This window comes from Nomia melanderi, chromosome 5 (genome assembly GCF_051020985.1).
Source record: "Nomia melanderi isolate GNS246 chromosome 5, iyNomMela1, whole genome shotgun sequence".
Lineage (NCBI taxonomy): Eukaryota > Metazoa > Arthropoda > Insecta > Hymenoptera > Halictidae > Nomia > Nomia melanderi.
In genome coordinates, this window is record NC_135003.1 from 6276483 (window position 1) to 6301330 (window position 24848).

Below are 24848 nucleotides of genomic sequence, written 5' to 3' on the forward strand. Positions count from 1 at the left end.
TTCGTGTAAAGGGGATCAACCCCTAGAGCGGAGTCCAAACTCCATTTAAACCCATCCGACGAATAGAATATGCAAATTCCGTTAGGTTTTCTTTGACCGTCGTATATTTTCTACGACGTTCTAATCTACTGATTAGATTCGCTTGTAAATTTTTAGGATTTAGTGGATTTTCATGTTGAGGAGATGCTAATGTTTAGGTTTCGAAGGTGAGTATCTGGTTAAACGAGATTCTATTGTAGTGGCAGATACTTTGTCTCATTCAAATATCTCAAATATCTAAATCTTCATTACTTTTATTCAATATTTAAAACACTTACCAAATATCGTTAGATTTCTTCTTATCGTCCACCCAATTCTGAAACAGAAAAAAAAACAATACTGTTAGTTAGAATACCATTACAATTAAAAAATCAAAGTTAACCTTAGTTAACCATGACGAAAATTTCAAATAGAATTTAACAAATATAAACGTCATCTAGTTTCTCCAAGTCCAAATTATTCTGCTATTATCAATTGCGATGCTTCCGAATAAACGTAGATTTTTCTGAGTGAATTATAAACAGTAGAATAACTCTATCAACTGTAGCTGCAAAGAAAATCATAATTAAACAATATGCAGCTGGGCATTCAAAATAATTCCACAAAATTCTAAAACTTCTTTCAACATAAAATCCAGAATCCTTCATTTCATCGAAACAATGCAACCTAATCCCAGCAAAAAGCCTTCATTTCGATGGATCTAAATCACGAGACCGAAGGAAACCGCACGCATCCCACCGACCGACAATATGGCGGCAGCTAGAATGTTTCTCACGTGGCACGTTACTAACGCGTGCAAATGTAATTCCACTGTTTCCCCTGGTTCCCCATCCTGCCGTCTCCCTAAATAGGATTCTTCGTCGTTTAGATCCGAGTCCGCGATCCCGCGCCTTTCGAAAATTCTGTTTGCCCCGCGAGGAAAAAGAAAAAGAGGAATTACACTCGTTTTCTCGCGGAATTACTTCCACGATATAATTCCTCCGTCACGGGGAACGGAGGACTTATTCCGAGACGTCCGGAATCGTGGGAATCGGGAGAAAGAGACAAAGGGTCCTGGGGAATGAACAAAATTTCGCTTTTGTTTTACATTCACGGTACAGCAGCTTTTTATCTTGCAGGAATCACAGAGAAGATACCAGCTTTTCACGGTACGTTATTACACGGTGCTCTTTTCTCCGTCTTCAAGCTTTGCATCCGAAATCTGCTTCTTTTCTTTACAAATTGTTGATCGGCGTAGATACATGAAATAGTCGATTGTTTGATAAATACTCATTTATTTCAATATTTTGTGAAGTAATACGTTGTTACTTTGTGAAACGATGTTCTCTTTTTATAACTAAAATTCTGAATAAAATCTTCTTGTTGTACTTTGTTTATTGAACTCTAACAACCAGAAATTGTACATATCCAGTCTCAAAAAGAACAAAAATTTCCAAATATTACAATACACAAATATTTTCTTCTAAAAGAAAAAAAATAACCGAAGTCCTAATTCCAAACATATTCTATTTCTCCAGTTCTTCCTATAAAAAACAACTATTAGTATTTTACACACTATATTCTGGTAACTATTGCAGAATAACTTACTGAAACAAAATCGTCGAAAAGAAAAGATAACTCGTAGAGAACAAGAGAAGAAGAATTAAAACAAGACATTTATATATTCATCCTCAAGACTGAGGATGTTTTTAGAGAATCATAGAACACCTCGTATACGAGATCGGGATCCTTCTTCGTTAAGGCGTAGCTCGAGGGGAAAGAAAAGGCGACAACGGATTTATAGCGGGAGTAGCGCGAATCACCGTGAATGTACACAGTATTGTAGAAGGGGATGCTTTACAGGTATACAAGCAACTGATGGGCGACGCCGCGACTTCGAAGACGCGACAAGAAACCGTTGTAACGTCGACACCAACGACGGTGTCGGGGTCCAAGCGAGCGTTCGCCGAACAACTGAGGGAGGAAATGGAGATTTATCTCAACGAGCGGTTTTCGGCGCGCTCTTTCGCAACACGTGCCGCTAATTTAATGGGAATATCCGAAGAGCGAGGGTTCTACCATGTTTCTCGAAGGAAATTCGGCACCCTTCGCTGGGAACTACGAGATTACGCGAGAATTCATGAAGGATGCTGGCAGATTATAGAACATGATTCTACCAGGTAAGAATATTTTTCTTATTGTTGTTCGTGTTTTGTCGGTTTTCTATGTAGAAGTATTAATATGAATAATATTGATGATAAATAAATGTATTACTATTTGTGGTGTCTACTGTTTAGTTTCGTTGTGTGAAGATTGACGAATGTTTTTAGACGAAAAACATTTTCTATGGAAGCAGAAAATGTGATGAAATAAAATTTCGTAAATTGGAATTGTTTTTGGGTATGTATGAAACTTTGTTATGTGATTTGTATGTTATAAATGTAATGACAAAAGCAAAAACCAAAACAAAAACAACAACATACTTTTATATCCTAACTATACTACCATAAAAAATATATAAAAAAGTAACAAATTACCACCATTAAATGGCCCTTCAACGCAAACACCAATTCCCCCTGAAATCCACCTGAAACGGCTCAAACATTCGAACTCTCCGAAGCACGCGGCTACTCGAGCAAGAAAGTACCATCGAAAAAGCATTCCTAAAGAGGACGCACAAGGGTTCCGAAGGCTCGCAATGCTAAAGCGTGGAAAAACGCTTAACGGCTTTCGCTTTTCTGCCTTCCCCTGCAACGACGCGTGGATCTCCGCCACGGAACCGTTACTCCCGCGAAGATCAACGTTCCTCAGACCCAGGAGGGCCCCGAGCCATCGAAACGTCGCCTCCGACCTCCCGTGGATCCATCAGCAACGCAATATCTCGCGTGCTCGATCGTCGCGCGAGTCTTCAGGAATTTACAACAGAAATTTTTATTTGCTCGCTGCTGCTGCTGCTGCTGGCAACTATATAGGTTCTGTTGGATTAATTGTCTTTATCGATGGGAAAGGAAATTATTTACGACTTGCATTTTGAATATCGATTTACGTTAGACATAAATGCTGCGGAAGTGTTCGAAGGAATGAGGAAAGTAATTGTCTTTGAATAAGTTACAGCGGAAATTATATGTAATTTGATTTGTTTGAGAATTAATTCGTGTGAAAAAGAATGTTATATGAGTGTTTGAGAAATTATAGAAAGTACTGTATCAGTTTTAAATAAACAATTATGTTAAATGAACAAATAGCCATTTTTAACTCTCTAAACACCACTTCCCTCTAAAAACTCCGTCTAGAAACGAAAAAAAGGAGGAAAACTTCAAAAGAATCTCTGAAAGACTTCACTCAAACGACTAAACTTCGCCCCCCAAAAAAACCCTTTCAAAAATTGCCCGCGCCCAGAAAACTGTCCGAAATTCACCGAAAAAAATGTTCCATGGGAACACGAATGGGTTCTGTTGGGGAGGGCAATCTGACAATAACCGGCGCGGAAGAAGAACAAAGGCCGGGAACGGACTTATTCACGCGTCCCCGAGCTTTTCATAAAGAGTCCTTCCTCCACCCTTTCCTCGCGGGCCGAAAAATATTACGCGGTAGCCGCATGTCCGTCAGTTCCGTCGCGGGTCGCGCGGCGTTGAATTAAAACGTAATTTCGCGGCGGCGACGGACAAAGAAAGGATCTCGGCGGGACAAAGGGGGAAGAAAAAGGGCAATGACGACAATGACGGTGGCGGCGGCGATGGTAGTGGGAACGTGGAAACTCCGGGAAATGGAAAAGCGTCGCGAAACGGAACATTATACATACAAATAGCGGCCGTTAATAGACGCGGCACGCCGGGGACCCCGCGACGCGGAAATGTCACTATCCCGGTTATCCAAATGTTTGCCCTCTTTACCGTGTCACGCGTCGACCCTTTACCCGCGGCGCCCCCAAACGGAGATTAATTTGAACCTTCTTTTTGTTTGTTCATTTTTTTGTTTTCTTGTAGTTGTTTTGGTGGAGGGGAGTTTACGGATTTTTATTTTGGTTTAATGGTTTAACGATGGGGAATTTCGATGTCGTTAAGGGATTTAGAGGTTAGGTTGTTGGATATGAAAGTTAGTGAAGTTTTTGATAATAGATTTGGTTATTTAGAGGGAAAGTGTATGATTATACTAAAGACTATTTCGAGTTTTGAGATATTTAGTGTTAGTTTTGATGGATTTGTTGCTTTGGGGGTAAAAATGGGATGCTTCAGAATAGTGGGAAACATTTGAATTTGAAACGAATAATGATTGATTATATGAAATGTCGAGTTAACTTCAGAATCAGTTCCATTCTATTTATATTCTATGCATTCTACACTGACCTAAAATTCTAATTGGCTCGCTTTTCAGTAGATTCTTATGCAAGTTGACTTTAGGTATTACTGTTCAAACAGTGTCTACAAGAAACTAGTCATTCCAATTTCTATCCTAGAACTTGATTCACAAAAATATTTCTTATACCTAACATACCAAGAAATATTGTAAACACACAAACATTCAAAAATCACTAGTAACTAATCAACACATAGCAACATTAACAAAATATCCCAGTCCCTAATTCACAATCAATAAGATCATTCAATACAATCATTCCACAAAGATCTTTCAGCGTAGGAAGGTCCTCACGATAATTCGTTTCGCGAGAGATAGCCGTGGAAAACCTCTCGTTCTTCCGGCCAGTCTTTTATCTTTTAGCAAGGAAAGCTTGCGGATTGATTAACTACCATTTCCGAAGACGGCGGTGGCGGCGGCGAACGGAGATTTATCGTCCCTCTTATACATTGTAAAGCGAAACGCGTCTGGGCACAATTACACGGCCGGGCTTAGTCTCACGGTAATAAACCATACTTTGTATTACCTAAGCTCAAGAATCCGGCGCGGGATCGTGACGATAAGCCTGATTTACGGACGTTACGCGGCCCATCGAAGGCGGCGGGCACGGTCGCGTTCCGCGACGATTTTCATTCGCTCGGAATACGGTTCCGCGGATACTCTGATATCGAGCCGTAACGTCGCGTCGCGTCGGAACTCGAGGATCGTGATCTTGACGCTTGACAAATGGACTGTTCGGTCGTTGAATCAGATTTATTGCAGTTTTTTCTTTTGATTCTTTTATTGGGAATTTTGATCTGTTTCCGTTAGCTTTCTTGTTCTGCCTTTTTAAGGAATTGGAAGTTTGCTGTAATTGCTTAGTTTTGAAATTTATTTCTGTGGTATTAAGTATTAGTGTTATTGAATAGTAGTAATATTGAACATGGTTAATATTAATATCGAATAGTGTTGATATTAAGTATTATTATTATTGTATACTATTAATATCAACTACTGTTAATATCGAAAATTACTAATATCCAATACTACTAATATTAAATGATATTAATATCAAGTACTATTAGTACTAAATACTGTTAATATTAAATACTATCAATATAAAATACTACTAACATCAACATCCATTAACCTCAAATTTTCAACTCCCCATATTGTTCCATATTTCACAACCGCTGCCCAACTAATATCCGAGTAAACAAAAACCCAGGAAGCACAAAAATTCATCAAGATTCAGCACCCAATTTAAAATTTCAATGTCCCTTCGCCGAAGCAACTCAGCCTCCTGTATATTACATTCTCATGATCCCGTGTCGTGTACGGATAAACGAGCAAGTAGACAGCTTTTAATCAAATACTTTGGAGATTGCATTATCGATCCCCGTTCCCGTATTCCCGTAACTCAGTGTGTCACGGCTTGTCCCGGATGCCGATGTACACAGGCTGCTGCCTAGAAGGAGCTTGATTTCCTCGTTTTTGCCCGCGTGTAGCTAGGAAAATAGAGGCGGAGGCGAGATAATAGCGGCAACAACGGCGGCGGAGGCAAGGTTTCGGGATCAGGGGATTTCCCCTGGTAAATTAAGGCCTCCAGCCAGCTACGGCGCGCAACGAGATCGAACCCTTGAGCAAACATCGGGACTCTTGGCTACGATACTGGCACGCCTGACGTGGTTTCGATAGCCCGGTTACGCTTTCCCTCACGCTTGATCGGCTGCCTTTGTACTTACGCTGTTCGATTTTATCGTGTTCCTCTGTTTTCCTTCTTACCCCTTTTGTCCGTTTATTTATACGCGACTTTGCCCGCATTTAAGTTATCAGGCATCGCAAAAAGTATAGGGCTACAGTGACATATTGGGTTGATGTTAGATCTTTGCTAGCAACTGAGTTTGGTCGAGACACTATTACTGTACTGTGCTTGTGATCCTAATGGAGTATTTTGATTACACTTGTTTCATTGTTTAGAGTTTGAAACCCTTTGTTTCCGAAGCTGAAAAATGAATGATTTTGGTTTATAATATTATAGTCGTTTATCAAAAATATGCTTATTTTATTTTCAATTTGTCAAAGTTATAAGCCACGGAACACTAGTTATTAATCCGTATGTAAGCAACTAGATACCCAAACAGCCATTTTGAAATTGCCAACCATACATTTTGTTACGCTCTCAATTTTGTGAACACTATCTTATGAATATTTGCTTTGAAATTAAAAAAATATACGTAAGGATATTGCAACATTAAAGTTTGAACAAACGCAAAAATTTTGATTGCGGAGATGAAGGGGCACCCCATTATTCCATGTATGAATAAAAATCTATAGTCGATTAATCAAAATTTCAACAGGAAAAAGAAGCAAGTTTCCAATGGCGATTAGAAAAGAACGAAATATCAAGAAAAGTAGTTGAACATTTTCAGGACTGCGCTTTTCTCTGGGCTGGAGTCGAACGCTCCAGATGTAGGAAACGGCGTCCATAATAATGGGCTGGGTACACGGTCTGGGCTTATTAAAGAAAAATATCAATCCGCTGTCGTCTGCAGTCTCGGCGAACGATTCCGCCCGGAAGCGGCGATCCTGCACGGAGGATGCTAGAAGGATACTAATGGCCGCCGGTAACCGCCACTGGCAGGCGAACCGACCACCGCTACGAAATTTTCTGAGGAAAATGGTGTCGACCATTAGCCATCGAACATATTGGAAACGGTATATCGAAATTTTGTGAAAGGGAATATGGTTTTCTAGGTATAAATGTGCTTGGTTACTGTCTTAGTAATTTCCAGTGACCACAAAATATTTTATTACATATAATAGACATTTTAGGGGATGATTCTATGAGCTAAAATAAAAGGAAAATCACGACTAACGAAATCACGATTTCAGCGTCGTTTTTCAGTTATTTTAGATTGAAAATCTCTGTGAAACGTGACCAGTCAACGACAGCGCACGCGAGGCAGGTCAGAGTGTGGTCAGTGGCGTAGTATATAAGGGGCAAAGATTTGACTTGCAACTTGTTATTTATAGGTTTTTGATTTGTTTTGTGCTTGAATGTTTTATTTTTGAAGTGGAGATGTTTTTGTAATAACAATGTTAACAATTATCATTGTAATATGACCATTACTATTATTGTAAATTAACGATAAAGTTACTTTTGCAAACAAAGTCGCATAATATATTGCAAAATTGTATTGTTATGTATATAACACAAACTTATTATAATTATTACGATATTAAATAATATTAACATTCTATTTAAAAAATATCCAAAACATTCGCAATGTTTTTTTTATTTAAACCTTTTCTGTTTTCTAAAAAAGCTGTCCATTAACAAATCAACAATTTCTCTCGTGAAATATAGTCAACGCTATCAAACTCCGAGTGCAACGTTCTCTGCTCGCTATCCGATACGTTTTCTCGTCCCGGTTTTGTATTTCCGGTCCGCGAATGCCACGCGCAGTGCAACGCACACGTGCACAGGAACAATCAACCTTGCCGTATATGTATCCGGTGTACGTTTCCGTTTCCGAGCGTCCAAACAAGAATCACATTCGCATTGTTACAACGTTTTTAATATATTACATTTCCCTTTTCCTTTTCTAGTCGGTACATCTTAGAATTAATTGATTTAACATTTCCTTGACAAAATTCGGGTTGCTTCCAATATTTCTTAGACCCTTTTCTAAACGACACCCGGTAGCAACGTCTATTACTAAATATCCGCAAAAGTTCTTTTCAATTTAGGTAAACTATTTTTAGAACCTTTAAAGTAAACAATATTACACTTTCAGGGAAATGTTGGCATATTGAGAATGTGTTACCAACAACAATGGAAATTATTTAATCAGTTAATATAAAATATGATTTTTTTCAATTTTACCCGAACTCTTATATTTAATCGCTTATTTCAATAATATAGTACCAGATTCGCCCCAAAATATCAGAGGTTAGCAAATATAACTATCATTATATTTATTTGATTTGAAGTTACTGTTCTAGTATCAATTTTTAATAATTAAAGTAAATGTAAATATAAGTCAAGCATAGAATTTCTTTTCTAGTGAATTATATATTTCTGTACCACATTATTATTTTTATTCTTCTTATTATTTTCTAATAATAAAATAAATTATAGAAGAACAGACTAAATCGACAAGAACTTTTGTAGGTATCTAATAGTAACCCTAGGTAAGTGTGTTTTTGAGGGTGGATCGCCTTCTGACGTCGACCCGATGATATCGGGGACGAAAATGGCCGCTGGGTCCTTTTGTCGACGACGTCTGCCCGCCAGAGAGAGGGGAGGGGGGAGAGAGAGAGAGAGAGAAACATGCTCCTGACAGGTATGTAGGTCACCGATGTCCTAGCCTATTGTGGACCGATCGCCTTTTGTAGGGCTCGCGTTCTCGGACCAGGTTGAATCGAAACGGGACCTCGAGGTATATATTTTGGAACTGACGTGTATTCTTGTGTTAAAGCTTCGATACTCATTTCAGTGGAATTATTTTCCTTTTTATCACTGGCATTTTGGAATTCTGCATTTTCTGTTATTTAATGTTATAATTTGTTTATTTGTTAGATATTTGCTGAAACTTTTGATATCTAGTTTGATGGAACTATTTTTCTTTTTACTACTGGTATTTTAGAATTCAGCACGTAATATTTTTGAATATTTCTGTTTTTTTGTTTATTAGATATTTACTAAAATCTTTAATATTTATTTTGGTGGCACTATTTCTCTTTTTACTATTGTCATTCTAGAATTCTAAATCTGGTATTAGTCAATGTTTCTGTTTGTCCCTTTTGTAGATACTCGTTGGTTAGGATGTTTTTCCTTTGTGCAGAGATAAAAGAGATTAAGTGATTTATCTTCTAGAAGTTTTAAGTCTTAAGTCCTTTTAAAGCTTTCGGGGGTTAATACACAGGAAGCTTGATAAAGTGGAGGAAGAATAATGAAAAATGGGTTGGATGTAAATAATGTTAGCTGTTAGTAAACTGTTCAGGGCTTTTTGAGGTTTTATTTTTGTTCTGTGGATAAGTAACAGATATTTTAACGCTTGAATGAATGTGACTGGTTCTTAATTTCTTATTTTATTTCCTGTTGTAATAAATGCTTCTCGCATTGAAGAGAATCAATGAGCAGAGAATGAAGCTCTGATAAAAGCTCAGCGGTAAGTACGACGTTGCGTAATAGAATGCCACGCGGAACCACGACGCTGCTATTGCGGTCATCGTGTCGTCATTGAATCGCAACAATGGCCACCAGAGTAAAAAGCGGTGCGCGTGTAATCACCGTGCCGGAGAGTATCGCTTCGCGGAGTCACGGTGAAATGGCCATTGATTCGTCATTCATACGCTTTCGTGATGGCGTCTCACTTTTACGCACACTGTGTCTTTTCATTAGAACTGTCCAGTATGTCGCCATTTTTATAACACTTAAATGCCTTGTGCTTAGTCGTGATGCCGTTTTTTCTGCTTAATTTTTTCGTTTGGAAATGCGAAGTAGATGAAGAATTCGTAACACTGCATTAAATTTATTCGGATTAATTGAAAGTAGTAATTTAAAAAAATTGAGTGTAGTTATAGAAATTTTCAAATATTCAACTATTTAACTATTCTATTCAACTATTCAACCATTTAACTTTCAAATTCAAATCTCAAGTTCCAAATACACAACAAATTATACCAAAATAAACATATCAGTGGCACTAAACTTACAACCTAATTAGTACATAAATAACTCAGAACATATCAACAAATCTAAATGCACTCGAACAGAACGATTCGAATCAACTAATTGACAGCGCACAACGTTCTAATAACTACAGTTTCACATAGTCCGCGTGCGAAATTCGAATAAAAATGGTATACAGAAACAAGAAAGAAACATTATTAACGGCCATAAATTTTTATTACAAACCAACAATTTCGCTTAATTATACACTTTAACACTGTAACACCGTCGAGCAATAAATTCGTAAACGGTGCAGCATAGATCCCCCCTGTCCCTCAATCTCGATCTCGATTTCTCGCGCAATGGTCAATGGAGGCCAATTAACTGGGCGGCCGTGGGGTCTGGCGCGAGATAATCGTTATAAAAAAGCGAAATTGCATTAATTAAGACCCGTTTCTTCGCCGGGGATGCATAAATTCGCGGGGCCTGTTGTAACGGTTCAACCTTGGCGTTGTTGCGCAACGCGTCGTTCGCTCATTTTGTTTCGCAGGGGCCCTCCGTTTATTATGCAATTCGGGTAACGCGGTTTAAATAATAGCGGTTCACCTTTTAGAAAGCGTCCGCGGCGTTTATGCAACGCGATCACGCGGGAATGTCGACCTGTTGCCTCCTTTAACGTTTTCTTCTTCTTTTCTTCTTTTCCATCTTTTTTTTTCGTTCTTCGTTTCTGTCTTTTTTACGATCAGCGACGAAAACTGCGTCGTCGCGGACGGGTGCCCTTTAAAAGTGGCGCCCCGAACCGTCTCGATGAAAGTGAAACGAAGCGCCGCGAAAAAATGGCCCATATTGAACGAGCGTGACGGTGTTTTATAATTCACCGCCAATTTTGGAAGATTTATGTAATTAGCATGTGTGTCCGTTGCAGTTTGAGAAAGGAGATGAATGGAATACTTTAGAGGCCAGTTGTTGGTACTTTTGAGAGTTGGGATGTGATTGATTTTTGGTGTTTGAGAAGATATTAGAAAATTATATAGAAATGAACGAGTAAATAATGAATTCGGCTGTCAGCAATATTGTTTGACAAAATATTTATAAAATAAATAAAAAATGGTACTAAATTGATTTACTAGTGATTAGATGCATTACAATTTATAGCAAACACATCCAAACAAATCCTAGCACAATAAAGAAACGTTTCAAGTCCGCCATATAAATATAGAACCTTCAACCCCTAAAACATTTTATTTATTTTATTTTTCAAGATCCAAAAAAAAGAATAAATTCCAATTTTTCAAAAAACTTAGTTCATTACAACTCCTATAGCCAAAAAGAACTCAAAAAACAATTGAAAAGTATTTTCAAAAAATGATCATCCTCTAATCAACGCAGTATTGTTCTTACCCCCATACACAGTGGAAGCTACGAGGGTCACGCACCCGAGGGTACCAAAAAGGAAGGAAAGGTGAAAAAGGTAGAAAGCCAGAAAAAGGAGAACAAAACGCGGAAAATTAATGCGGCGGTCGAATTCGGCCGTTCTAACCGGAATACATTACCGATACCGCAGATATATGGGCCGATTTCGAATCAGCCGTTGCTCGAACGATCCGATAAGTTTCGCAGTTGAATCCGCGAAGTTAAGCGGATTGGGGGGTGGGCCGGGAAAGGATTGCCGCGCCGCGCCACGCCACCCCTAACTTTCGGGCCCGTCGAGCTCAATCTGTAATCCGATATCGATTGAATTCCCCTTCGATTTTGCTTTTTTTCCCTGTCCTTCCCCTCTCTAGCTGTTTTTTTCTCTCCCTCTCTCTCACTCAGCTTGATCGTCGTTTCTCTTTTCCACCCTTGGACCCAAGCGATCCTTTTTTTTTCTTCCCCTCTGTTCGGTTGAACGACCCCGGCTTCCGTCGCGCGACACACGGGAACCTAGGCTAACTGGCTGGCTAGCTAGCTAGCAGACTACAGGTGCTTCTCCGCTGCGATCGTTGAAATCGAATTGTACGAGTGACGGAGCACGCCAGTCCACGAATTAATTAACGGTCGAGACAGCTGATCGAGGAAGACTTTTCTGGAGGGAGACTTTACGGGGATTCTGGATTCTAGGATTCTTCTTATGACCCTGTGAGTTAAGTGTTTAGGAGATGTTTTGAGTGGTGTTTTGGGGGGTTTGAGTATAGATCCTGTGGAATATTTTAATATATTTAAATATTGAAATTTTCGAATTATCGAACTTAAAAGTTGGAACATTCAAATCTCAAAGTTTTAGCTTTAAACAAAAACTTTCACGGTTTCAGCTTTCAACTTTTAACTGTCAAGATTCAACTTCCAAATATTCAAGTTTCAAAGTTTCAATTTTCTACTTCAAACTTTCATATTTGAATTTTGAATTTTCAACTTATGACTATTCGAATTTCAAATTTCAAATATAAAATTTAAAATCTTTTACACAAGGTGACTGTGCAGAACACATCTGACACTCCATACAGGCGGATAAAAAAAATATTCAACTCTCCATACAAGGTGGGTATTAATAATAAACACCGCTTTTAGTCGGATCAACATAGTCATCAGTTACAGTCACGACAGTGCAACTACGATAGGACTTCCAGTCTGTCTGTACTTTAGTGGATACTATTACCAGATACGGGGGCAAGTATCGCATGAAATTGTTGTCTAATGGCGGCCCTTTCCCGGAGAAGTCGCTGACTACTATAATGATTATCGAGCGGTCGTTGTAATCACAGGGAAACTCCGACGCACATTGTAATCGTGTTGTTTCCATAAACGACTCTTGTTTTGTACTATTCTACCGCCCTCTGTGTAACTGCGCGCACCGAAGAACCAACGGATGCGCATGGTCGTATTGTTCCGGCGCGAGACGAAAACGGTTATTACCGTCCTATTGTATCCTTTCCAGAACAAATATTGTAATAACATCATTACGCTTCCAGAAAACAGACTATGAGGGTAATATATCACGTAGTACTACGTTTTTTTCACGGAATGGAAACTGGAAGATTTGATACGGTTGGTACGTCTGCTTGAGACTGTGAGAATCAGAGAATAGCCATGAATTTATTTTAAGAGATGTACTGGAACGTATTATTATAATCTTTTAATTAAAAATAATAGCATTGGAATGTAGCAATACATTTTCAATTGATGTTATAGTATATTAAAGTAAACAGAGTAGAATAACCGCAATGGGCAGAAACGATTCAAGAAAGACAATTTACTATTAATCAAATGTCAATAACGTATTACTACGTTTTTTGACAAGCAGCTGTGTATTGCATAAATCATGGAAACTAACGCCCAGCAGTCGCGTCTTTGTAACAAACGGAAGCGTCGTTTTCACGAGAGACGCACGGATTAACCGGATTTCTCGGACAAAAGCCTGTGACGCCTTAACGCCCTTATCGTTGCACGGTCAGACCAGGTGGAATCTCGGCCGTTGCAGATTTGCATCTCCCGGGCGCAGACAATCGTTCCAAGACGCCTGGCAAAGCCCTTTTACCAATTACATAAACCCCTTCTACCTTTACATATAATCCACAGTATTGCCGTACTGGGGTACGCGTGCTGACATTAAGCGGAATACCCAATTATGGTTCACTTTGCATTCCGTGTTAATGTTTATACTCCGTTGCGAAACAATATTAAAAACTTTTAACTCTTTCTTTAACTAGAAACATGCTTTGTTGTGGAAAAGAATCAGTAGGAAGTACAAAGTTTTGGTTACACTCAGACAGAGTTTTACTCTCGTCAGTGACTCTTATGTAGAACTACCCTCATAATAGTTCTTATCTGTGAACGCGGCCTTAGATTTGTAATGCACTGTTCACAGACGACGTTTCTTTACGTGCCCTACGTTCTGGAAGGGCAAGTGCAGCAAGGGGACACGTCCACTCGCGAAGAACGTTGACGTCTCGGTTTCGACCGCTTTTGTTATTGGCTGATTCACGTAAACGAAGATCGCAAATGAAACAGAATACAATGAAGTGAGATACAAGTAAGGAGTTGACAGCCACATTCATTCCCTATCGTTATATCTAACTGTATAGTTACAAATACACATAACATCAACCATAGTAAACTCAAAAGCCCAAATAAGCCTTCCAAACAAAGTAAAGACACCTTCATATAGAAGTACTATTAACGAAGGGAAAACCAATCAGAATAAAAGTAATAAAACAAGTACAAACCGTGCGTACCTTCTTCCACCCACTCACGTATAACTATTCACTACAAATCCAGGAAATAAAGGATCGTTCATACAGAAATGCCACTAAACAGAGGAACATTCCTAACAAGATTAACAGAATAAATACCGAACAAAGTATCGATTCTACCATGAAACAGTCCTGTCCCGACACAAAACTCCAAATACACTCATCGCCGTGCACTTATTCCTTAGTACCAAGACTGCCCATGATGTTTAATGCAATTGCCGAGGACTTTATCTCTTCCAGTTTCGCCCAGGCGGCCGAGGGTTTTCCGCGGGGGAAAAGTCCCGGCCTGACGGCCGCTCGGGGTAATAAATTGGCGCTGCTCGAATCAACTTTTGAATTACTAGCCGGGAGAGAGCTCGTTACGACGCGCGGCGAAATCCTGTTAGCCGCGATGCCGCTGTAATGAACTCGTCCGGCACGATAGGACCCGCGGACGGAAGCGCGGGCTCGGCGAGCCGTTTAATGGGACGATGGCCTGTTTTCTTGGTTGGAACATCCCGGATTCATAATTAGGAACCACGTGACTGCTGTTGGATCCTGTTCATCGTGGAACTGAAGCCTAGACGATTTTGAATATCGCCGATTAACGCGTGTGTCTATAATTTGATCATTCTACTGAGAACTTAAATGTTTTGGGTTCATCATTCGAACTCTATGGATTGCATTATCTGTTAAATAGAAATTGGAAGTAACTGTTAGGAATGTATTACAGTTTGGAACCAACGTGCCAGTAGAAGTAACCAGTGATAATCAGACATGAGAGTTGAGTGGTACATACTAGTTTTAAGAAACAAAATAATGTTTATTATAAAAAATTTCATTTAGTACATTGTAAAGATTTTGTTTTCAGAAATTTAAATAAAAATATCGTTGACATTGATTATTAACTATGCCTAGTTGGGATAAAATAAAAAATAATGAGATCCCACTTAAGTGCTAGCACCAAGGTACCGAAAATTAATTTTATCTCGCATAAATAATTGCATAATTAATATTCTAATTTATTATCATAATAACCAACACACAACTGTAATAAATATAATTACGATATTCAGAATGAATATTAAACAAGAAATGAAGAGACTACCTTGAATAATTTTGATGTCCACGCGTCAGACACGGGGATTACGTTTTAAACGTCGGCGGTTCGGGCGGAATATTAAAGCGCGGATCCGGCATAATGAAACTGTAACGTCCTTAACATAATTCTCCGTGAAGTTTTTAAATTTCCCGCAGACCTTTCAGCTGAAATATTCAGATCCAATTTATCCGGGAACATTAATATTGCAACCGTTCGGCCCGGAAGGAGAACTTGAACTTTGGCCAGTGTCCGTGACGCCCGTCTTCAGGAACGCGGAGAAGATAATATTTCCCGCGGAATATTAATAAACGATGTTAGAACTTTTTCGACGGGCTTGAACTTTCGTTTTATCGCGACAAGGAGAAACGGCTCGTGATAATTTCTCAAAGAACACCGGGACGGAATCAAGGGGAGGCGTAATAATTTCCTTTGAAGAAGTTCACTGACAAAGAGATATTGAACATACCGTGGATCGATTACTTTTTAATCAAGACTTTTCCGGGGGTTATGATACTTTCATACTTTGTTGCCTTTTTTTTACAATTATATTCGAATTTATTCGACACTTTCTTTAATACTTCTGAAATTATTGTGCGTTGTTTTTACTTTTTATTTGTAGCTCTGTATGCTAGGTATTTCGAAAGTGTTCAAGTAAATTGTGTAATTTAAGAAAATGTTAAAATAAAATATAATATAAATTTCAAATGAATTTTACTTGAAATTATATTTGACTTTCAATGTTTCTACTGATTATTAATCAAATTATTAATAATTAATTAATCAAACAACTTATTAATAATCAATTAATAAAATAATCTACTAAAAGTTATTAATTAAATTTAAACATAAATATCACATTTCAAAGAGACAGATTGATTCAAATAAAATTGAATGACAATCTAATAACACTATTAGGTTTATTCTAGCGAGACAAGTATTTTAATGAAAGTGGCACTTTAATACGCTGTCAGAATGTAAAGGGTTAGTTCGTTCCGTTGGTTTCTCAAATAATCAAGGAAAAAGGAATCCCGGAAAGAACAATAAACGGTAACCGCGATCGAGCACGAACGAAAGGGAAATGGGACGGCGGATTTCACTGCCTCTCCGCGACATTGTTCACGGTTTCGATTATTCAGCGTCGACGATGCTCAAACGGCGAATTCGAGCTATTAATGGCGCCACGTCGACGTCGCCATCGTAAACGAAACCCCTCGACTTGAAAGGAATCAATCGAAAGGAAATGGCCGATGGTGAAAGTGAACGTAAAACAATTTTGCTATCGTAAAACCGACGAACCTTTATGAGTGCAATTATTATTATTGTTTTCCTTGATCGCTCGTGACTTTTTACGATCGAATGGTAAACTTTTTTGCTAACTAACATTATCATTCTTATGTGAGATTATTAAATATCTTAATAACAACAAAAAATTCTGACGTATTTTCTAATATTATTTTTTAAATAAATTAATAAGTAATTCAGGGTAATAGTTTTATATTTTTCTAACGAGGTGAATAAAGAAATTCATGAGTCTATCAACTCAACTTGAGAATAATACAAAATTCAGAGTTGTTCAAATATTCGTCCATAAACAAAATAAAAATGCTTGCAAAATACACATTTACATTTTCCAATAAAGATACTTAAAATGTCCTGAAAAAAGTTTTTTCCTCGTGAAAATTCGACAAAATCGTTTCGAACCTCCACTGTTTCAACACTTTTACGTCAGTGCTTACTTCGTAAATAAAGAATTTAGGCATAAAGTATTGTAACACTAAAATTTGGATAAAAGCAGATATGTTGGTGACCAAAGGGTTAAGGCGGCGGAATTGAAAGGAACGCTTTGTTCACGATCAATTACGGGCATTTTACTGTTCAGACGTGGACGCCATAATGTCCCCTCCCTTGGTCGCGAGGAGAGTTTAACCACGCGTTTCATTATTGGCGTTTAATTTCATTGGCGTGCCGCGCAATCCACTCGCCGCCAAGCGATAACTCAATTTTCTCGCGCGAGCCTTTTTTGTCTCCGATTGTCCGCTTTTCGTTTTAACGCCCTCGCGATCCGCTCTCCTCTAGTAAACGAAAGTTACGTCCATAGTCATTACTTTTTACATTAGAATACTAGGGACTTCCGTTTCCTGGGAAATCAAGGAACGTGATAAGAAGATACAAGGGAAGATAATTGCTGTACAGAATTTCCGAGATGGGAATTGTCAGTGTCTACTGTGAGCTTTGAAATAGTTTTTAGATAAAAAAATAATTTATAATAAGGGGGTTTAGTGTTATGTTATTATTCTGTGTTATAGGAAAACTGGAGTGCAAAATTTTGGAGGTGTTAAATAGGAGGTTTTATTTTTCAGGTAGTGTCTTGTGAATATTTTCTTTAAAGAATGTAGTGTTTTATTCAATTATGAAGAGGTTAGTAATGTTTCCATCTTGGTTCTCTAATTATCTAGTAAGTATATCGAAATATCTAGTAATCTACACAATATTTGAATATTAAAAATAATATATTAACCAATTACTGAACTATTAACAACTGAACCTAATACAAACTTTTAGGACACAAAAATTCAACAAATAAAATATGTAGAAACAACTCATACAAACAAAACCACCCCTTAAAGAATGACCAAAGAAGTAACACCCTCATTAACAAAACCAAAAAAAACAATTCTACGAGAAAATACCTCGCAAAGAAACAAAACAGATACCACCCCAAGAAACATATAGATCCAAGTATGCAGAGTACATAGTGCCATTGTCAAAGAAAGTCCCCAACGAAAGGGGTTAACCCATCATCAGATGCCAACCGAGAAAATGGAAGAGAGCGTGCACAAGGAGTGATACGCCCGAACCATCCACCGAAAGGGGTTCGAAACGTCAGTAAAAGCAGGAAGAACCTTGAAACTCGTTCGAACCGCCAATAGGGGTGACATTTAACCGGGGGCACGCGGTGCCGCGTGAACCGGGGTGGAGTGCATCTAACGGAGTTTTACGAGTCCCGAAGCCCGGACGGGGGTTGAATCGAGATAGAAGCTTAGCCAGGGGTTGGGGACGCGCGGGAGGGCTAAGAAAAGAGGGTACCGGAATAAAGCGTCCCCCCGGCCCCTCTGTTTTCCTCTCCTAAGCTGTATTCCGTCCCCCTTCGCCTTTTTGCCGTCGTTAAAAACTTTGATACCTTTTTAGGCGAGAGGGGATGGAGGCGGTATTGTTTCACGGGGTTGGAAGCGAGGGAACAGAGGGGATCGTTGGCTAAAGAGGGTTTCGCGCCGGCGAGATAAGCCGAAAAGGGGGTGGAAAACGAGCGGCGCGCCGCTACCCGGCCTGCCGATAAGAGCAATCCTGAGGGCGCGTTCACACCGAACTTAGGCTCGGCCCGCGAAGACAACGGGCTGGGGTATCGGTAAATTCTCGGCCGATAAAGATCGACGAGGATAGGAATAAGAATTTCTTGCTATCTTCGACGGTATCTGGGTAATGGACGGGACATCTTAGGAGACTGCGGAGAAGAGGACGTTGTGGGGATCAGTGCGGGCTAATCCTTTGATTCTGCTGGTGATCGACGAGGGTTTTTGTGTTGCGGAAGGACGATGTTCTTTGGTATTGATGATGGAGAGTGGTTTTTGATATGAGTAGAAGAGAAATTGAGAGGATTGAAAATGATTTAAGATTTTTTTTATTTTGGTTTGGTTGTTTTAATGTTAAATTTGAAATGAATTAATATTAATTGAATTTAAGAATAGTTAGTTCTGTTTTTGGGGAATCGAAGGGTTTGTTTGTGAAGGTGATTTGGGGAGTTTGATAAGAGAGCAAATAGAAGACTAAAAGTGTGCACAGTGGAGAGTTAATGATTTAACGATAGCGATCTAGAAAGGGTTGCGGCCCCTAGTTCAAGATCGACGATCGAGGAAGCGAGGAATAGGCAAATGCGCACTCGATAAACATCAACTGTGGCGATGGAGACAAATATGGCTGGTTATCTTCCCTCCAATCACGGGGAATTGCAATTTTCGCACGGGGGTGCGAGTTTCGGCAGTATTTCTTCGGCCCTGCTATGTTCTTGGGTCATTCTCAACTGAATTATTTTTATCTTCTTTTAATTTTATTATAACTGCTTGTAATCTTCATGTTCTAGTTGGAATTTCATTTTTTAAAAACGCTTTTGTATAATGTTTGAGAAGTGTATAATAAAAACGAAGAGGTTAAGTTATAACTTCGTCAGAAGTGGTCTCCAGTAAGTTAAAGAGAATTATAATCTTTCCAACTGAATAATTGTAAACAATTTAATATGAATAGTGATTCAGTAGAAAGATAAGGTTATATTTCATTTTTATTCTATGGATTCTTGTATCGAATGTACTTTAACATGGAAAGATTAAACTTTACTGAGCCAGAATAAAAGTATCCATATAGGTGGATAAATCTCGTGGATCGTACGTTCCGAAGATAAATCCAAGCGTTCGAAGAAGTCTTACGGATAATCAGAGCAATTACTCATGGGAATGGCCGATGATCCTCCATTTGTCGTGGAAGTTGTGGTGTGTAAATTTCGAAGTATGGATCGATCGATACTCTAGTCATTTGAGAAAAAAACTCTATTCTGGAACCTGCCCTTTCTCTATCTATCCACATCTCTATCTGTCTATTTATCTATGTAATTTATAATAATCTAAATATATCTGATTGAAACACTATTACCTTGCAATTGCTTTTATCAAAAGCTTTTCTATTAATAAATTATTAGAAGAAAAAAGACTTTACATTTACAATAAATCTACATTAACTTAAATTACTATTATCAAGAATTATAACATTATCCAAAAAATTTATAAAACTCAATATTAAATGTCCATAACAGGAAAATAGTACTCTATTTCAATCCAAACACCTCAAAATATCTGCAAAGAAATCAAACACTCCCGAAAAATTATATTTCAATCAACGATCTGAACGCATCAAATAAAATCAGCCTTGCACACCATTCCCGCTCTTCGCTTTCCTCTACGCGAACTCGAAACTCGCACGCAATTTCACTCGGCCGCAAATCACACAACAATCAATACCTCAATCAGAGACGTCCACCGATCTCTACTAGTCACCCTTTTCCCAGACCCTCTTTCCCCGGGTGCTCGGAATAATTGCCGGCGATTCTCGATTCGTTCGGGAATTAAAAAAATATATAAAGGGCTGTGAAACAGGAACGGGGGAGAGGGCAGTAGAGAGAATCACGCGTTCGTTCACGCGGAAGTCGATCGTAAAGTCGTTACGCGCTTCTCGTGCGACCGAGAGGAGCGTGCGAGCGAGGAACGAGAGGGGGAGTGTGTTAGGTGGTAGCGCGACTGCTGGTTAGGGGAACAGAGGGAGATCACGGACCCCCCTATGAGCGCGCGCGTGCTTCGAAAGGAGAGTATAGGGTGGAGAGCCGAATGTGGGAGATATGGAGAAAGAAGGGAAGGAGGGTTGACGAGAGTATGAGAAAGGTGGAGATAGATGGAGGAGAAATAGTTGGAGAAATTGAAATGAAGGGGAAAGAAATTTAGAGAGATGCAGAGAAGAGAAAAATGTTAAGTTAGAGGTAACTAGAGATAAAAAGAGACGGGGAGAGGAGAGTGAAATTTTAGAAGTTCATGGTAGGCGCAGATGAAAACAGATGAGAAGTTTTGAGAGTTAGAGGTAGGTCAGATAGAAAAGAGAGAAATTTTGAGAATTAGAGGTGCAAAAGAAAAAGAAAGAGACAATAGAGAGAGATTCAGAGAATTAGAGATAGGTAGAGACAGAAAAAAATAGATAGAGACACAGAGAGGACAGATTTCTATCTGTCTAGAGAGCTAGGGGTAGTTAAAGAGAACGAGAAAAGTAAAGAAAAAAGCAAGAGATTTAAAGAATTAGAAATAACTAGAACTATAGGTAAAAGAACAAATAGAGGAATAGAGACGAGAACAGAGAAAACAGTGAAATTTACAGAATTACTAGATATAGCTAGAAAGAGGGATGACCATAAGAGAGAGAGAAAGAGAGCAAGTTAAATAGACAGAGATAAAAGGGCGAAATTTCGAGAGCTAGAGATAGGTAGAGAGAGATACCCACATATAACAAAAAGAGAAAGCGAGAGAGAGAGAGAGAGAGAGAGACCGCACGCCACCGTTAATTAAAGCTTCTTAGGACAGTCTAGAGTAGGCGACCGTGTATGTAATTGTACATTCCCCTGTTGGCAGGCCTGTTGGAAACGCTTTGTTTTAAGGAGGGGGTTGCAGGGGAGAGAGGGCGTAGATACTAAGAGAGAAAGAGAGAGAAAGAGGGAGGGAGGGAGGGAGGGTGGGAGGGAGGGTGGGAGGGAAGGCTGCGTAGGTCTCCGCACGCCCGCAGACAATGCCGTTAGACTACAATACAACCCTGTTTGTATTTCTGCTGCGCGAACCCTGCTTCGATATCATCTACGATCCTTCTCTGCTCACCCCTTGTGTCTTCTATCTGCATTTTCATTCTGTCATCCCCATCACTCCGCCTCCATACACCCTCTTCTACTATCTGTTCGTCTATCTGTCTTCCTCTGTTGCCTCGTTTCTCCCTCTTGCTATCTCTTTTCTGTTTCTCTTTGTTTCTTTAACTTTTCCCTTTTCCTCTCTTTTTATTGCTTTATTTCTGTTTCTTTAGCTTCATCTAGTTTCTCTGGTTTCCAATTGTCCGTCATCTACATTTGTTTCCCTATTTTTATAATTTTCGTTCTCACTTTCTATCTTTTGCTTTTTTCCCGCTTGTTTATTTGGTTCACTCTACACTTCGTTTTTCTTTCTGTTTCACTACCTCTCTTCTATAATTTGCTCCAACTCTTTCTACTGTCTTTGTTTTTCTCCTTTTTCTGTTTCCCTATTTAGTTCACTTTCCCTTTTTTCTTCCTCCCCCTTTCACCATCTCTTTCCACTACTTCCCTCTAATTCTATATTTTTTGCTTATTTCCTTTTCTGCCCTTCTAACTAGCTCACTTTCCCTTTCTTCTTGTTCCTATTTTTACTATTTTTCACAATTTGCCTCTCTCTTTCTTTCTTTCGTCTCTACATCACACCCACTTGAAATTTTCTATCCACCAGGGTTACCCTCTGTTCCTCGTAAGTTTCCAACTCGCGACTTTTATCCAGCCATCCGTCCAAATCACCGCCTGTTTTCGCTCCTTTTTTCTCGGATTTCATCCTTCCCCTATTTTTTTACCCCTTCTATCTGTCCAACCCTTCCATTTCTCTCTGTTCCAAGCCTTTGTCCTTGTTTCAACGCCCATCTCTATCCGCCTGTCGCGTTTCCCCTCGCTCCATCTGTCTCGCATCCTCCGCATTCACCCCTTCAACTCTCTTCGATCCCTGTTTCTCTTGCCATGTCGTTATACCCACGACACGTCGCACCGCGGCTTTTCCTTTCTACTTTCCTCTGTGTTTCGCGTGTAGTTTCCCTCTTCTCGCGTGTTTAGTTCTGTGTTTTCAACCCCTTCGACGCTTTCTGCCTATTCCGTTTTATCCTTTGCTTTGTACTACTTTTTCCCGTGCAATTAATGCAACGTAAAGATAAATAAAATGAAAGTATTTTTTATTTTGTTCGGATTGGTTTTGAGTTACGCTTGAAAGTTACTTCTATCAATGCAACGAGAAGTCGTTGAAATTTTCATTTGAATAAAATTTTCTCAATTTGTTTCCTAATGAAAATTATTCGAATATTATTCTACCGAAAATTTACTAAACCTTTTTCTGAAATATCTTTTCCCAAATCTACTGAAAATCACTCACTAATTTTCCACAGAGAAGAATATGTTATATCCCGTACAACAAAATACATTTCGCAGAAACTAGAAGAAATTCAATTAATCGAAACTCGAATTTCGATTTGTCGAAACTCGGAACTCGGAAGTTAGCTATTCCTCATTATTAGCAACTATAAAGTGGAAATAATAGCAGTGCGACTAAAAAGCACACAGTTCCTTCTTACTGTCTCCGATAACAAAACTACCTGGCCCGCTTGGCCACAAACTGAACCGTTCTCCGAGCGGCCGCAGTAAGAATTCCTACCGGCTGAAAGCCACTTATTAAGATGCTCAGCATAACCTGGCATTAAGATTGTCAGCCTAACATTACACGAAACCCGCAGAAAAAAACGGGATACTTAGGGTTTACCCTAGACTTAAAGTTCCAGTCTCGTGGACCTGGTACGCTTGGCTGACCGTAATGCCGTAGAAACTCCTACCAGTATCCTAGGGACATTTCTTTGCAGATCTTCTAACTGTACAACACGATAATGAGTATTATAATTAGACAACAAGATTTTTGAATCCAATTTCATAATATCCGTTCTATATAAATAAAAATGAAAGATTACGTTCGTTTAATTAAGTAATCTCAGTTAGATTTGGCTTACCATTATTATCAACTCAAAAATAATTATTAATTATTCATTCAGCAAAGCCATAGAATATTATTACAAGACTGTACTTTCCTACAACTTTCGTGCGACTCCTTCACATACAAAGGTGTCATAATGAATTCGCAATAAGCGCGGAACTTGGAACACGTGAGGGAACGATAATAGAAATTTCGCGTGTAAAGACAACGCGCGGCCCCGCCAGAGGAAAATGAAAACGTCGCGAAAATCCGGGAACATCTTAATTCTCGGTTCGCCTTACGTACGCTGATAACGGGGGATACGAGGCGACACGCGAGCCAAGCAGCTCGGTCGCGTGTTCCACACGACCCGTAGTTGCAACGTCATCCCGTATACGACACCTGTTTCCGGGTATACCTTACCGATCGAGAGTCGGCGGATCACGTGCTACATACACCGGGGTCGTACGATTCGCGTTCCGATCCTTGTCGCTAGCGATAAAAACATGCGAGTATTAACCTGTTAACTGTGGAATTTAGTTTTAAAAAAGTCTCATTTTGCGCACAATGAAATAGAAACATTAAACGTGTACTCGTCAAACGCTGGACGAGAATTCATTGTTGAATAAATTAGTATCATTTTAAAATTCAAGATGAAAAACAATTTGAAAACAATTCAAATGGTTCAGGTGTTTGAATAAATTTCGTGTATTTTGAGAACTTTCGAGATTCTCTGGATATAGAACTTTTTAATAGTCTTGGAGATATTTCTAAACATTTGTATTATTTGATTGTATTGATAAAATAAGATAAAAAGTTGATTATTATTAATATAATTAATTACTACAGACATTCGAATAAACTTCGTAAAGTTTTCTAATATATGAAAATAAATTTGCAAGTATACAATTTTTTGCATTCCTTTTAAACTATTTCTAAATACTTGAATTAATAAAATATAGATAATATTTTAATAATAATATGAAAAAGATGAAAATGATGATGCTGATTATTATTGATTATTATTGATGATGAACTATATCTCAAAATTGAGTTATCCGAATCAATCTAGTATTTCCAAGCCACGGTTCCTTCATACATCTGAAACATGTTCCGCAGTTTAGATCGCGACCCAGTCCGTT

At 38.8% G+C, this 24848-nt stretch overlaps 1 protein-coding gene across 7 annotated transcripts in view; it reads right to left on the reverse strand.

The window, feature by feature from the left end:
• Positions 1–24848, reverse strand: part of LOC116430947 (uncharacterized) — a 202042-nt gene that overhangs the window by 85932 nt on the left and 91262 nt on the right. For all 7 annotated transcript variants that reach the window (XM_076367959.1, XM_031985716.2, XM_031985713.2 and 4 more), the window contains one exon: positions 318–355. The gene's annotated coding sequence lies outside the window, so the exon portion shown is untranslated. The remainder of the gene's footprint in view (positions 1–317; positions 356–24848) is intronic.